A 14,853-nucleotide genomic window follows, 5' to 3' on the forward strand; every position below is an offset into this window, starting at 1 on the left:
ATTTTGAGTTCCTTGTGGAGGAATTATGTCATCCCACTTATGAATCCTCTCATAACCAAGTAATCTACACCATAATTGGTCATGATTCATCTCACTATTCAACCATTTTCTCATACTTGTGTGATCAAATTATTCCTAAAAATCTCATGCAAAACTAAAAATGCCAACCCCTTTGCAATTCCTCACACTATACCTTGGTCTCTAGTGACTTGTATAGGAAGAGTCTAGATGGAATTCTTCTTAGGTGTCTAGAACTCAACGACTCCAAAAAGGCATTAGTAGAAGTTCATGAAAACATTTGTGGGACACATTCTAATAGCCTTGCACTTTTTTTAAAACTACTTTGGGTAGGCTATTATTGGTCAACCATGCAAAATGATGTTTTTCAGTATGCTAAATCTTGTAAGAAATATCAATTACATGGTGAATTGTTCCATGCTCCCAGATGAGAGCTCATACCTCCTGTTACATATTGGCCATTTTGGTAATGGGCCTTTGACTTGATAGGAAAGATTCATCCAAGTTCATCTACTGGTCATAATTTTATCATCACAACAACTGAGTACTTCACAAAATAGGTCAAAGTTGTTCCTCTATCTATGCTATAGGAAAACATGTTTCCCTATTTATGCTAAATCACATTATCTATAGATATGGTATTCCCTCTTTGATAATTATAGATAATGGAGAGAAATTTAAAAATAAGGACCTTAAAAAATTATGCAAGAAATCTAAGATAAAAAAACATTGGTCCTCCATATACTATCCTCAAGGCAATGACTAGGTAGAGGCCTCAAATAAAACACTCCTAAAAATATTTCATAGGACAGTGAACAATTCAGGTAGAGATTAACACTTGAAAATCAACCCAACACTGTGGGCATATAGGACCACCATACATACTCCTAAGAGAGATACACCCTTTTCTTTAGTCTATGGATTTGAAGTTGTCTTACCCTTACAATTTGAGATTCCCTCAATACTAGTATCCCTACATGGGTTGATAACTAATGAAGACCATAGGGCTATGAGGATACAAGAGCTAGAAACCCTTTATGAGTGTCACAATGTTGATTTTGACCATATGAGGGTTTATCAAAAGAGAATGTCTACTATATACAACAAGAAGGTTCATCCCTATGAGTTCCTAGTCTGTGAGCTTGTACTTAGAGAAAACCCCAAGAATCAATAGAACAAAGAGAAAAAAGGGAAATTTGAGCCTAACATTGTAACAACAATATTTGGATCTAGTTCCTATAAGCTTTCTACTCTTAAAGGGGAATAACTAGCTGAGCCCATCAATATTCTACATCTAAAGAAGCTTTACGCTTGAGGCTCACAACTCAACTATTTGTATATATCTATTGATCTTTAAAAAATCCTAAAAATTAGAAAATATGCTGAAAAAATGTTCATCTTAGTGAAAACCTAGCAATAGGAACTTTGATGTATCACCAAAAATAATTGAAAATCCAAAACATATTTAAAAATATTTTAAAAAAATCTACCAAGTGGTGAAGACCTAGAAACGGGCACTACTTGAGACCCTTGCACCTATGTCTATTAGTCTCACTCATTCAACATGTTTCCTAGTTTGGAATTGTCTCTCATCCTCATCTCGAGGGCTTGGCTTCTTAGCTTATCAGGGTCTCCTTATGCACTAGGGTTTCTTTAGAAAATACATTTAGAATAATGTTTCTTAACACTACCCCTTGAAACCAAGTGGTTTTCAAAAAAAATCGGATACTCTACCTATAGTCTAGGAGGTTGCAATATTTCTCACTATTAGAGTCAAGTCTTGAAGGAATGGCCATGTGGCATATACACACACACACTCTAACATTAAACTTGATAGATTATGATGAACTTTATTTTCTTTGTGTGTTGTCTATGAAAATTTCTTTGCTAAGTGTTCTCTCCCTAATAATCTTTTGAGTATGTCATGGACTAGATGACTAGGGACATGGGGCATGTTTTACTTTCTTTCTACTTATGGATATATTTTGTTAGCCTAAGGTGTTTAGAGAATTTTCACTTAACCTACTTGCCACTTTTGACCTACAACATATCTTCCTTATCTATTTTTGCAAGATCACACTTGGGGGTTATCTTGGCACTTGTCTCAATATAGGTGTAATCTTGCTATAATAAAATTAGGAAATCTAATCACTTTGTCATCTTGACTTACATGTCTTCGATTCTTAGATTGGATTCACACATAAAAGTACACTTTTAGACACTGTTCAAATTTATATGGATATATCCTAGAGCATATTTTGAAAACCATGACAAAGCTTCTCATTCATATAATTCAAATTCTCAAAGTAAAACACATGATGAAATGGGGATAATATTAGGAAAATAAAAAACATGTTTATTGCTACACACAACATTCCACAAATAGCATTCCACATACACATCAAAACACACAAAAGAACAACACATAGAAAATCATTGTGGTCCTCCTTGTGGAGGTTATTGAGTATCAGAGAACACATCTGCTCTCTTTTTCTCTTATGGAATAACCAGATGATATAATCCCAAGTAATATGTAGCCTCCCATACAAACTTGGTTGATCTCTCTATAACCTCTTTCATCTCAATCCACAATCCCCAGGAAGAGTTTTTTCCTATTTTGCACGATCTCTCTCACTTTGATAATTAATTTATGCTAGCCTCCAAGACTCCCTCTCATGCTTCACTACATTTATTTGCTTCAGATACTATGTAAGCCTTGTGTTGCTTGCATTCAATTTCTCTTGTAACTGATATGACACACCATTGATCTTTATGATCATCTCCCAAAAAGAATCCACTTGAGCTTGCACCAATACCATTTCATTGTGAGTCTTCTCCACCACCTCCTTTTTTGTAATCAATGAAGCTTCTATTTTCTCAAGCCAAACTCTCTCTTCTTGAATCAAAACCCATAGATGATTTTCTTCGACTTGCACTCCATCTTCTTAGGCTCTTTCTACTAAAGTTTGGAGGAATTCAACATCCTTTCCACATTATCAACCTACTCTTTCCAAGTCTCAAGATCCTTCCTCAGCTCAACATCCATGGATACTACAATAGCATGAGTTGGTTGCATTCCTTGAAACTCCCACAGAGTAGAAAAAATTGAACCTATAGCAAGATTAGCCATTCCCCCAAGGATTTTTTTTTCTTGCTTGCATGGTGATGCTATAAAATTGACCACCAATCCTAGTTCTACATCTGGGACCTCTGTTTCTATTGGCATTACATCCTCTACCTGGCTATCTAAGCAACTAATATGCACGTGAACAACCATGTTGAGTACCACTACACTTGGGGACCTTTTTACCTCAACTAGTTACTCCTTTCCTATGAGTTGCACCACATTTTTTGCAAAGATTTAAAGTAAAGTAGAATCCTCCACATCATACTCCATTTGATTCTAGATTTGAGGTTCCACTTGACTTGCTCCAACTACTTCTAGATTTCCTTCATGAACACTTCAATGAATTGAAGTTCCACCTATCTCTTGATGACTCCACTCCCTCCTCTTCCACTACTTCCTTGCCCACTTCCCCTCTATCAGACTCTCATAATTTTGATCAACTCATTCTCCCACTCCTACTTCTACCATTTAGAGATGTTGCTTCAATTTCTCTTTTGGTTTGGCCATGACTCCACTCTCTTACAAATTCTTCACAAATCTCTTCAAAAATTTCCAAATACCTTCAAGACTTGTGAATTGTTTAACAAGTCTAGCCATGTATTTATGATAACACCCTATTGTACATTGTTGTATGAACATGCCATTTCTTCTATCTTGTTGTCACTACACATCAAATAAATATTGGGCATAAGAAAAGGTTTTGGTAGAAAGTCTGATACTAAATCCTTAATGGTGTCACACATTCTTAGGCCAATACATTTCTATGTGCTCTATACCTTATCTTCAAAAAAAAGGCATCACTACAGTACACTACTTGATCTGTACATCAAAAAGTATTACATAAAAATGCCACAATCTTGGGATATTCTACAATTAAAAGTTAACTTCTATAGTTGCATGAGATAAAAGCAACCTACACAAAATAAACATTAATTATGTGTTCCTTTCCTCAATCATATGTCCCATATTTGTTTTAAAAAAAGAAGAAGATTAGAGAAGGGGAATTATAGTTTCTTTTATTCCCTTCTTATGTATATGGTTCCCATCCATATAAAGGATCACTCAAGTGTTTGGTGTACTCGCATGCAAGAAACATTTTGGTCATCCTAGCATTTATGCTTTGATAATTATGTTCACTTGCTAAATCAAATGGAATAGATGTTCTAGTCACTTTGGTTTCTTGTGCCTTAAATGCTTACATCTCATTCCAACAACACTTTGAATAATACCATATTCATATTCTCATGATAGTGATATTAGTAAGAGTTATATGGCATCTTGTGGCCTTATAGAAAACACTCAATAATGAAAAATTAGAGTTTAAAAGCTATGTGTCCCTTGCAAGAAAACCACTTGATATACTATTTTGCATAATTAGATCATGATTAAGCTTATGTTTTGAATTTTTTCATATGGAGAGAGATCCACCTTAACTTTTCATAGACATGTTAGTTAAACTACATTTTTCTTCCACTCTTCTTCTCCATCATATCTCTCAATCATCCACTTCTTCTATGCTTATCATCACAAGGGGTTAATCTAATCATCAAATCTAATCTATTCAAGATATACATTTTCAATATATTATTCTACATCATGCATATGAGGGATAATTACATACATGAGAGAAAGAAACTTAAAAGCACACATCACATCATAAACACAACATGAGACAAGTACATAGGAAGAGTTGTCAAAATCTAGTATCTCATATAAGTGAATCATAGTACATATACATGTGATATCTAAAATCTAGATACACAAAAACAAAATACATATACATATCAAAAAGTTTCATATAGAGTCCTATGACCTAAGACTGAATACCACCCTCTATAGCTAGTGGTGGTTGTGGTGGAGCTTGTCTCCTACCTAGCAGTTGTACTGCACCCTCTGATCTATCTACCTGCTCTTAGTAATCTAGAAGTCCCTACCTTGGTGACACCACACCTCTATATGCAACATAATAGTATGCTTCTCTACCCCATGTTTCTCTACATCTTTTCATGCCTCTTCTAGATCATCAAACAAACTCCTTACCTATCTCTCTACCTCCACCTGTATATCCACTAGTTGTTGATCTTAGATGACAATAGTGATACACAACTACTATAAGTTAGTCTCTAATGCTCATATCCATGCATTCTAAGGATCCTCCCCTCTATTTGGCTAATTTGACTGAGGCTCTACCCTCTTCACCCTCTACCTCACCGGTCTCTCCTCCTCATCCTCCTCATCCTCAACCACCGTCTACCTCCTAGCCTACACTTGAATACCTAAGGCTCATCTCAAACTCCTACTAATCTCCATGAACCTACCATACCTCCCTTGGCTCCAGTCACCTCGAACATCCCTAATTTCTCCTTTCCTACCTCCTCAAGGAAATGCATCAAACAACATGAATTTGGGAAATGTATGACAGTACATCTCTCAGGCATACTTTGAATCCACCCCAATATCTCTCATTATAGGTAGATAGTCCCATGGTACTCTCTATAGTGTTGTTGTATCTCTCAAAGAAGTTTGGTAGTCCAACATAGGAATCCATCCTAAAGCCTTCTCATTTTGAAACCTGGTGTTTTATTAGAAATCACCTGATGACAATTGAACTATCTCCACACCTGACTAATAGAAAAAACTCAACAATATCTAAATAATTGCCCACTAATGGCTAGCTATAGCACATGTACTCTATATCTTTGTCATCACCCCACCTGACACATAGTTAGTATGGCCACTACTCAAAAGATGAGATCTCATCCAAAAACCCTTAATAATACATGACATCTCTATTGTGGGGCTAAGAAACAAAACCTATATATCTGTACATAAATGTATAACTCTACTCACATGGTTGTACATGTGGTTGCACCATGGCTATATGCTTTCATGCCCAAATTTGGGCCAACATTGCTTAGATTCCTATGTCTTTCCTGCCTGGTAGATAATCCATGTAGCTCATGGTACATATCTACCAAAATTGTAGGTCTCCATGCTATCCTCCTAGGATGCCCCACCAAATCTGCCACTAGTCTACCCCAACCCAAAGGAAAGACCTTTTAGCTCTGGTCTATCACCAAATCCTGGGGTGCTAGAGAAAACATTATGCATGCTACTAGGTTCTACTACCCATACTTGTCAACAAGTTGATCCCAACTTAGATTCCTATCAAGGATCATAACATCCTCAAATAAGACTTGAATCTCATGAAGTCCTTATGTTAGGACCTAATCATAGTAAATGTGTGACACAAAATCCTCCTATTAGTACACAATATATATGCATCACACAAAAGAAAAATATTAAAAGTGTCATCACCATACTTACTAGATCACCATGAAAAGGTATTCTAAGGATTTGATACACATCCTCTAACGTGATGTTGGCCTCTCTGGTGGTAAAGTGAAAGGTATTATTCTCACTATTCCATCTCCCAACCAATGTTGTCAATACTCCATGATTTTCTCAAATATGGGGCATATGCAGTAACCAATGGAAGCCCATCCTATCTAACATAGCTCTACTGACATCATCCAAATGATGAACAACTTACAATCCAACCACCCCAGGTACTCAAATACACAAAATGGGAAAAACCATCTGCATGATGACACAACAATGAACATGTTTATGTCTCAAAATCAATCCTAAAAATTCCCAAATGAAGGTAAACATGAGAATCCAATCACCGTATAAGATAGGTTAACATTTAAATATGAGAAAGTACCAAATCAATAACTATGCAACACTTTCTCTAATAACAAGGTGACACTCTTCACTAATTAAGTGTCATGCAAAAATTTACCATAGGTCATGCAATAGTTTGATATTTTGCAATAGTTCACACTAGGTCACACACCTAATGGGTGCCAACCATATGACACTTTATACAAGGAGGTGCAACATACTATACTATCATAAAACAATATCATGGGCATGGTGCAACACTTTTTAAAATGTTGCATGAAATTTTGAAAAAAAATCAAAAACATTAAAAATGTGCTAAAAAGGTAATAAATGCTTGCAACTTTCAAAACTTACTGGGGCACCATACTCCGAAGGCTGGTTGTGCAACCAGCCATGCTTGAAATGATGCGATCACTAGGAATGCTTGCCAAAGCCATTTCTCTCTCTCAAAATCACTCTAAGCTCTCAAAATTCATTAAAGAAAAAATAAGTTAAAAATGACACTTGGACCCCTTATATAATCCTTGACCTAATTTTGATCTCATTTTTTAAACTCCTCAAAATTTCAGAAAAATTGCACCTCTAGCTAAAATTGACATCCTGGATCCATTTTTGGGATCAAAACTAAAATTTGAGTTTAGATTTAAATTCAAAATTGCATTTAGCATCCATTTCTTCCTATGCAGTTGGTTGGCTCACTCTAGCCTAATCTATCACTTGGGCATTTTCTTTGCTTTTACATTTCCATATCATTTCCACTCTCTTCTCATCTACCATTTCACTCCATACAATATTTATTCTTACATTTACCTATTCATCATCAAGTTAATCCTTGCTAGGGGCATATCTTCTTTTAAATAATGATTGTTCTTGATCTTTATTAATCTTGTGTTATCCAATCATATCTTGCTAGTTTCTACACTTTCTCGATATCATTTTGATTCTAATCCTAAGGGGACAAACATAATCTATCATCACTATGCTTGGAAAAATATTCATTTTTAGGAGCATATTTTTAACCATTTCTATTTCCTCCTGATCTATCTATTAGCTATTGCTATTAGTCTAACAACTTAATGATTTTTACATCTCTCTATACTTTGGAGATAGACTTATCTATTACTATTACAATCTCTTAATTCTTTGGCTACATGTGTTTCCATATTGATCACACATTAGTTAGAGAATGGCTTTATTCTTTGAAGTTAGGACTGTCTACCTATTTTTTATCATGGCTTCTTTATTTGACTTGATGTGTTCCCATATCAATCACACATTAGATGAAGAATATCTTTTTATCTATCTACTACCTACCTAGCTCTTTTACTCTATGATTTGATGTGTTCCCATATCAATCACACATTTATTAAAGAGTAACATCTATCTATCTATTTTCTTCTTACTCCTTTCTCTTCTTTGATTGCATGTGTTCCCATATCGATCACACATTAGTCAAAGAGGGAAAAATGTAATCACCCAAAATTGGCCCCAGAAGTTCAATTTTCTAAATTCTTTGGTTCTAATGATCAAATCAAGAAAAAATTATATAATCATCAAATTTCATCTAGCTCATGCTTCTTAATCACTCATTTCTATCTATAGAATGTTAGCCATTTGGAATAACTCAGAAGTTAGGCATTCTCATTTAAATCAATCACTTGAACCCATTCAAAAATATACATGAATACTAACTCCAAATAAAGCTAAAAAGGTTATTTATCTCTAATAATGATTTAAATATTTGGAAAACCCCTAATTCAATTAATATTCATAGTAGAATCATAGTGGGATCAAGGAAATTGATTTAATATTCATAGTAGAATCATAGTGGGATGAATGAAATTAGTTCAATATTCATGATGTCATAATGAAATTGAAGGCATTATAATGAAATTTAAAGTGGATGTATGATACACTTTAAATATTTAAATTTCTCATTTTAACATTTGAATATTCAAAGTGCTCAATTTGATATTCAAAAGAACTCTCCACTTTGAATAAATAAATCATAAATATGACACACCCACTCACCTCTTGGATCAATCTCCATCCTTGATCTTGCCCTCTAGATTTCAATCTTAGCCATCCATTCAACTTTAAAAAGGAGAGCACTCTCCCTCTCAAACAAGTTCTCATTCTCTCAAAGTTATGTTGCTGAATTTATAAGTCTTCATCCTATCATCCTAGCTTTGTTTTGCATACATTTAGCTTATTTTATATGCATACTAATCTAGTTTTTTTAATGCATGTATTAGACTAATTCATGTAGATAAACTAGGAGGGATTGTAATACTTTCATATTGTTCATCTAGTTTCAATTCTTGCTAACATAGTTGCATTGCATTTGCATAAAAATTTTCTAGTTTCGTTGCATACTTTGAAAGATCGCTTGGCATCTACATTGTTTTTCTTACTCAAGAATCTCTTTTTTTTTGTTTTACTAGAAAGGGGCATGTTCCTAAAGCTCAAATTGAGAGCTTATATCATGTTTATGCATACCTCCTTGCACTCCATGACTAGGGAGCTCTATGTTAGCATTTGAAGCTCTCAATCCATGAGATAACCTTGAATATAAGGACTTAGAGAAGTTCACTTTCTAGAGTACATAATGATTAGTTGAGTATGGCACCAATTTTCTCAATAGCAGGGGGTCTCAATGGAGACTATGACTTATACTCAGTTCCATGGCACATGGTTGGCTACCCATGATAGATTATCAGGCCACCTTACAAGAGACATCAAATTTGATGCACGAGCCTTGGGACCACTGTATGGAGGTGGTAGATGTGGGAGAAGACTCAGTATACTTGTGTGATATGTAGAGCTATCATTTTCCTAGGATCATATGGTCATATGTTCTACCTATGGTAGCAAGACAAGGGGAAGATGGGGAATATGGAGGCAAAGGCAGAGGTGATAGAAAAATGAAGATTAGGAGTAGTTCCAAATTAGGGAGGAGACAGATGTGGGCCCAGGCCATGAGGGATGAGGAGGAGGAGGAGGAGGAGGAGAAGCATCCAATGAGATGCAAGAGAGCAGAGTGGGTGGAGGTATGGTAGGACTAGCTTGTTGGAGGAGATGGAGGGGAGGATGACCAAGACGCTAGGATCTAGACCCTAGAGGTAGAGCTATAGGGGTTGAGGATGACCATAGCAGTTAGAGACCAATAGCTAGTGGATGCATGGATAGAGGTTGATAGGCAAGAGATATTGTTGAGGGATGAATTAGTAGAGGCCTAATAGGAGGTGAAGTGATAGATGACCATGGCTACCTACTACCATGGGGTGTACATTACTGCAATTTTGGTGGACTGACAGACACCTATATACTCAAAGAGGGATGGTAGATTGGATCAAGCACCATTGAGGGAACCAACAACCCCTCCCTAGGCACAACCTAGTCATGAGGGGAGAATGTAGTCTAAGGTCTAAGTTGATATTTTATGATAGTTGTGTTGTACCATATGTATTTTGAGACATATATCCAAATTTTAAATCCCACATTGTACATGTACTATGACACATTGTGATATATATATATATATATATATATATATATATATATATGAGATATTGTATTTGAGAATAGTCTTGTATACCTACCTCATTTTCTATATGGATGTTTTAGTATTTTTATGTTTCCATGTAATTTTTTAATTTCTTGCTCATGTATGCTTAGTTTAATGTTGATATGCTCATGGATTTCTCTCATGTGTAATTTTAGCTCACATGTGTATGATATTTTCTCTCTTATTTTGAAAATATAATACTTGGATAGATTAGATCTAATTTTTGGATTAACCCCTTGTGATGACTAGATAGCAAAGAGGAAAAATGAATTATCAAGAAGGTGAGATGATGTAGGAGCATCCTGGGTTGCACTAATATCTTATATTATTTCAGTTTTCCTTTCTGCTGAGTTGCAATGTCTTGCATTGTTGAGATTTTAGTGGTTGTTGAGCATTTAGTTGATGTCAAGTTCTTAGTTGCTACCGAGTGATTCTTTTGGTTATTGAGAGATTCCTTTGGTTGCCAAGTGATCCTTTGGTTGCCAAGTGATCCTTTGGTTGTCAAGTGATCCTTTGGTTATAGTGTTATTTGTGGTTCTCAAGTTCTCTTTAGATGTCAAACTCATGTGGATGTTGAGTGCAAATATTTTATGAAGTATTCATTTTCCAAGTAGTTTGTGTTTGGTTCATGCTTGGGCTAACCTTGCTCACATTTAATTTTGGTATAGGTAGTTAATACTTGTTGTGAGCCAAATTATGGCTATGCATGCATTTTATGAAAGGTTTAGTTTTTTCATAGGCCAACATGTGGCCGTGCAAGTATTTAAGGAGGTCTAGGGTTTAGTTTTAGGGAGGTTTTTGGGGAGATAGACCTTAGAAGAGTAAGGAGCAGATTGCAAAGTAGGATCATCAAGGATTGTAATTGAATTGTTACATAGCCATAACCTAGAAGGCCTTACAGCTAGGCATGTATGCTAATTATTTGATGAATCAATAAAATTGTTTTTCTCTTCTTTCTCCTTAATTCAATGTTTTTTGTGTTGTGTTTCCACTATGTTAACTCTAGCAAGGTGGATTGGATAGCTGGGTGTGCCTTTGGCCCTACTTTTTTCTTTCTTCCTACATCATGAGAAAACATGATCAAGAGGAAAGTGAAGGAGATATGAAAGAAATTAGCTAATATGTCCAAGAAAAGATGAAGAGAGAGTCCTCTCCATATGAAAAAATTCAAGACTAAGCTAAAAGTGAACCTATGATGCATACTAATATACAAATTTTTTTACTAGCAAGGGATGCAAAATATTTAGACTCTAATTTCATCATTGAGCATTTATTAGGGACATCGTAAGATCATACAACCATCACTAGTATAACTATGAGGATATAAATATGAAAAATATAAGATAGGAATGTGGGAATCTAACCTAAGAATCAAATACATGTAAGTCAAGATGGCTACGCAATTAGATTCCCTAAGTTTAGTATAGAAAAATTGTATTAAGACATAAATGCTAGGATAACCCTTGAGTGTGGTCTTGCAAAAATAAACAAGGATGACATGTTGTAGGTCTATAGTGTCAAGTAGGAAAATCATGAATGGTCTAAACACCTTAGACTAACAAAGTGTACCCATAACAAGAAAGAAAGAAAAACATGCCCAATGCCCCCCAGTCTTCTAGTCTAAGACATCCTCAAAATTTTATTAGGGAGGGAACACTCAACAAAAGAAATTGACATAGACAATACAAAAATAAGATAAATTTTATCATAGCTCAACAAGATTAATGTTTAAGTGCACGCATGTAAGTCACATGGTCATTTCTTCAAGACCTGAATCTCATAGTGAGAAATATCACAACATCCTAGACTCTAGGTAGAGTATCTAAAAAGTGTTGAGAAACACTCGATGTCAAGGGAGGTAGTGTTGAGAAACACTATTTTTAATATATTTCCAAAGAAACCCTAGCACACAAGGAGACACTAATAAGCTAAGAAGCCATGCCCCTGAGACAAGGACAAGAGACAATTCCAAGCTAGGAAATGTGTTTATGAAGTGAAGGAGTGAGACTAATAGACATAGGTGCAAGGGTCTCAACTATCAATTTTTTCTAGGCTTTCACCACTTGGCCTATTTTTTCAAGATTTTTTTCAACTTTTTTTGGCATTTTTAAATTTTTTTGGTGATACATCAAAGTGCCTATTGCTAGGTTTTCACTGAGATGATCATTTTTTCAGGACATTTTCTAATGTTCAGGATTATTTCAAAATCAATAGATATGTACAAATAGATGAGCTATGAGCCTCAAGTGTAAAAACTTCTTTAGATGAATAATGTTGATAAGCTTAGCTAGTTGTTCTCCTTCAGGAGTAGAAAAATGATAGGCACTGGATCAAAATGTTGTTGTTACAATTTAAGAACCCAACCTAAAATTTCCTTCTTGGATATCCTTGGAACAATGATAAAGATAAGACAAGATAAAAAAAAATTAAACAAATATAGATACACACAACATACAACATACGAGGATCACAAAGATTGTGACAAAAGACTAAACAAACATCCAAGCACTAGTGGATCTCCAAATGCCACTACTAACCAAAATGACTAGCCACAAAAGGACGCAAATGATTTTGAATTTGAAAACATACCAAATTAAAAATGAAATTCAAAGGTATTCAAAAAAACCATAAAGGGTATCTAGAACATCTCTAAAAAACTTTTGGTCAAACCAAAAATTGCTTGCTATCCACCTGGACAGGGTTTTCCAAAACCCAGGCAATACTTTAATCAGCATGGTACGATACATTCCATTATCATATGACCTTTCTAATGAAGGCATGTGATACAATCAGGGTTTGAGTGACACTTCTCAAGAAAGCATGTGATAGTTTACAAGTATCAAAAAACCTTTCTCCAAGAGGTGTGGGATACAATAGAGTGTCACATGATAGAGTTTACATGGGCTTGTGACACAACAAGAAAGTATCACACAATTCTTCTCCTTTGAGCATGCGATACTTTAATGTATCACACAATGCTGATGCACGGTCACCAAAAGAAAGCAAGAATTAATCTAAGGACCAAAACAAGGGATAAAATATGAAATCAAACCTCCACAATGGGGAGTACCAAATCCACAATCAAGGTAAATACACTCAAAACAATAGCTACAATATGCAAACTGCATCTAACAATCTATCATAGTAGTGAAGGGAAAGAATTGAAAGCAACATCATAATGTACTAGAACAATATTGCAATAATTGAACAACCAAACTAAGAGTGTGGTTCCTCCCAATTGTAATAGCATCATGAGACCTTGTAGGTCCTAGTCATCCTCCACACATAACATCCCAATTACCCACCAGATCACCAGAGCTATCCTATGAGGACGTCACTACTAAAATGTGATACAACATAAGAATAAGGAAATCTAACATGCTAGAAGTAAAGCATAAGATACTCTAAATAGTAGATAACACTGTAACATCATATGCTAAAAATCATAATAAATAAATGCATCAATACTAACATCATCTAAACATGATATACACACATTCCAATGAAAGCATAAATCACAAGGAAGCATACTCTAGAATCCAAAGTACCAAGTGAAAATATCCAACAATGATCATACTCAAATAAAGAATCATCTTTGTACACTGGTCCAACCATATGAAACCCATAGGTCCACTCCTATCATGTTGATGGAGATAATGATCCAACAACAAATACACACACAAAGAAAATGTCCATGGCAACACTCATGCCAAACAATATGATGACTAAAACCAAGATCATAGACAATGCATAAACTATAGGCCCTAGTCAGACACTCAATGGGCTCCTATATAAAGATTGAAATCATAGAGAGTCACTTGGCATTGACAAGCCCAAGCTCAAATTGTACATTTCAACTCCTTAATGGAGGGCCCTGCACATAAATTTTATTATCTTAAGTTTTCTAACCACCCAATATTTTCTTTACTTATCACTTGATTAAAAATTCCTCTACCAACCCTATGGGAAATGGTCACCAAGCTACGAGATAGAAGCATCCTCCATATGCTACCCTACCCTACCCATGCTCATCCAACAATGAGCTCTAGTAGGGATACATACTCCCAACCTAGCCCCATATGATCACAACTTCTAAAAGTAACATGGAAGTTTGGGACTCATAAGTCACCTAATAGATGTACACACATGTACTCATGTGTGTGGCTCACCACCATCACAAAGATCACAACAAAAGGATTGGATGAGAACACAATGTAGAAAATCACTCAACCAAAATAGACTTGGGAGGACAAATGTAACATGCATCCCAATGCCCCCCCAGCCCTACTGTGCCCACCTCCCCCCTGAAGGTCCCCATTTCGCCCCCAAAAGAGATGATAGAAATCATGGTTGAAAAGGGGGGGGAGGCCATTAGGAAAAATAAGAGAAGAGCCTGGAGAAATTTCAATATGGATAGTGTCAATATGGCCATTTTTAGAGAACTTGCTAAAAT

The sequence above is a fragment of the Cupressus sempervirens genome, chromosome 11, assembly GCF_028749045.1.
Source record: "Cupressus sempervirens isolate cs-2001-9-10 chromosome 11, ASM2874904v1, whole genome shotgun sequence".
In the NCBI taxonomy this organism is placed as follows: Eukaryota; Viridiplantae; Streptophyta; class Pinopsida; order Cupressales; family Cupressaceae; genus Cupressus; species Cupressus sempervirens.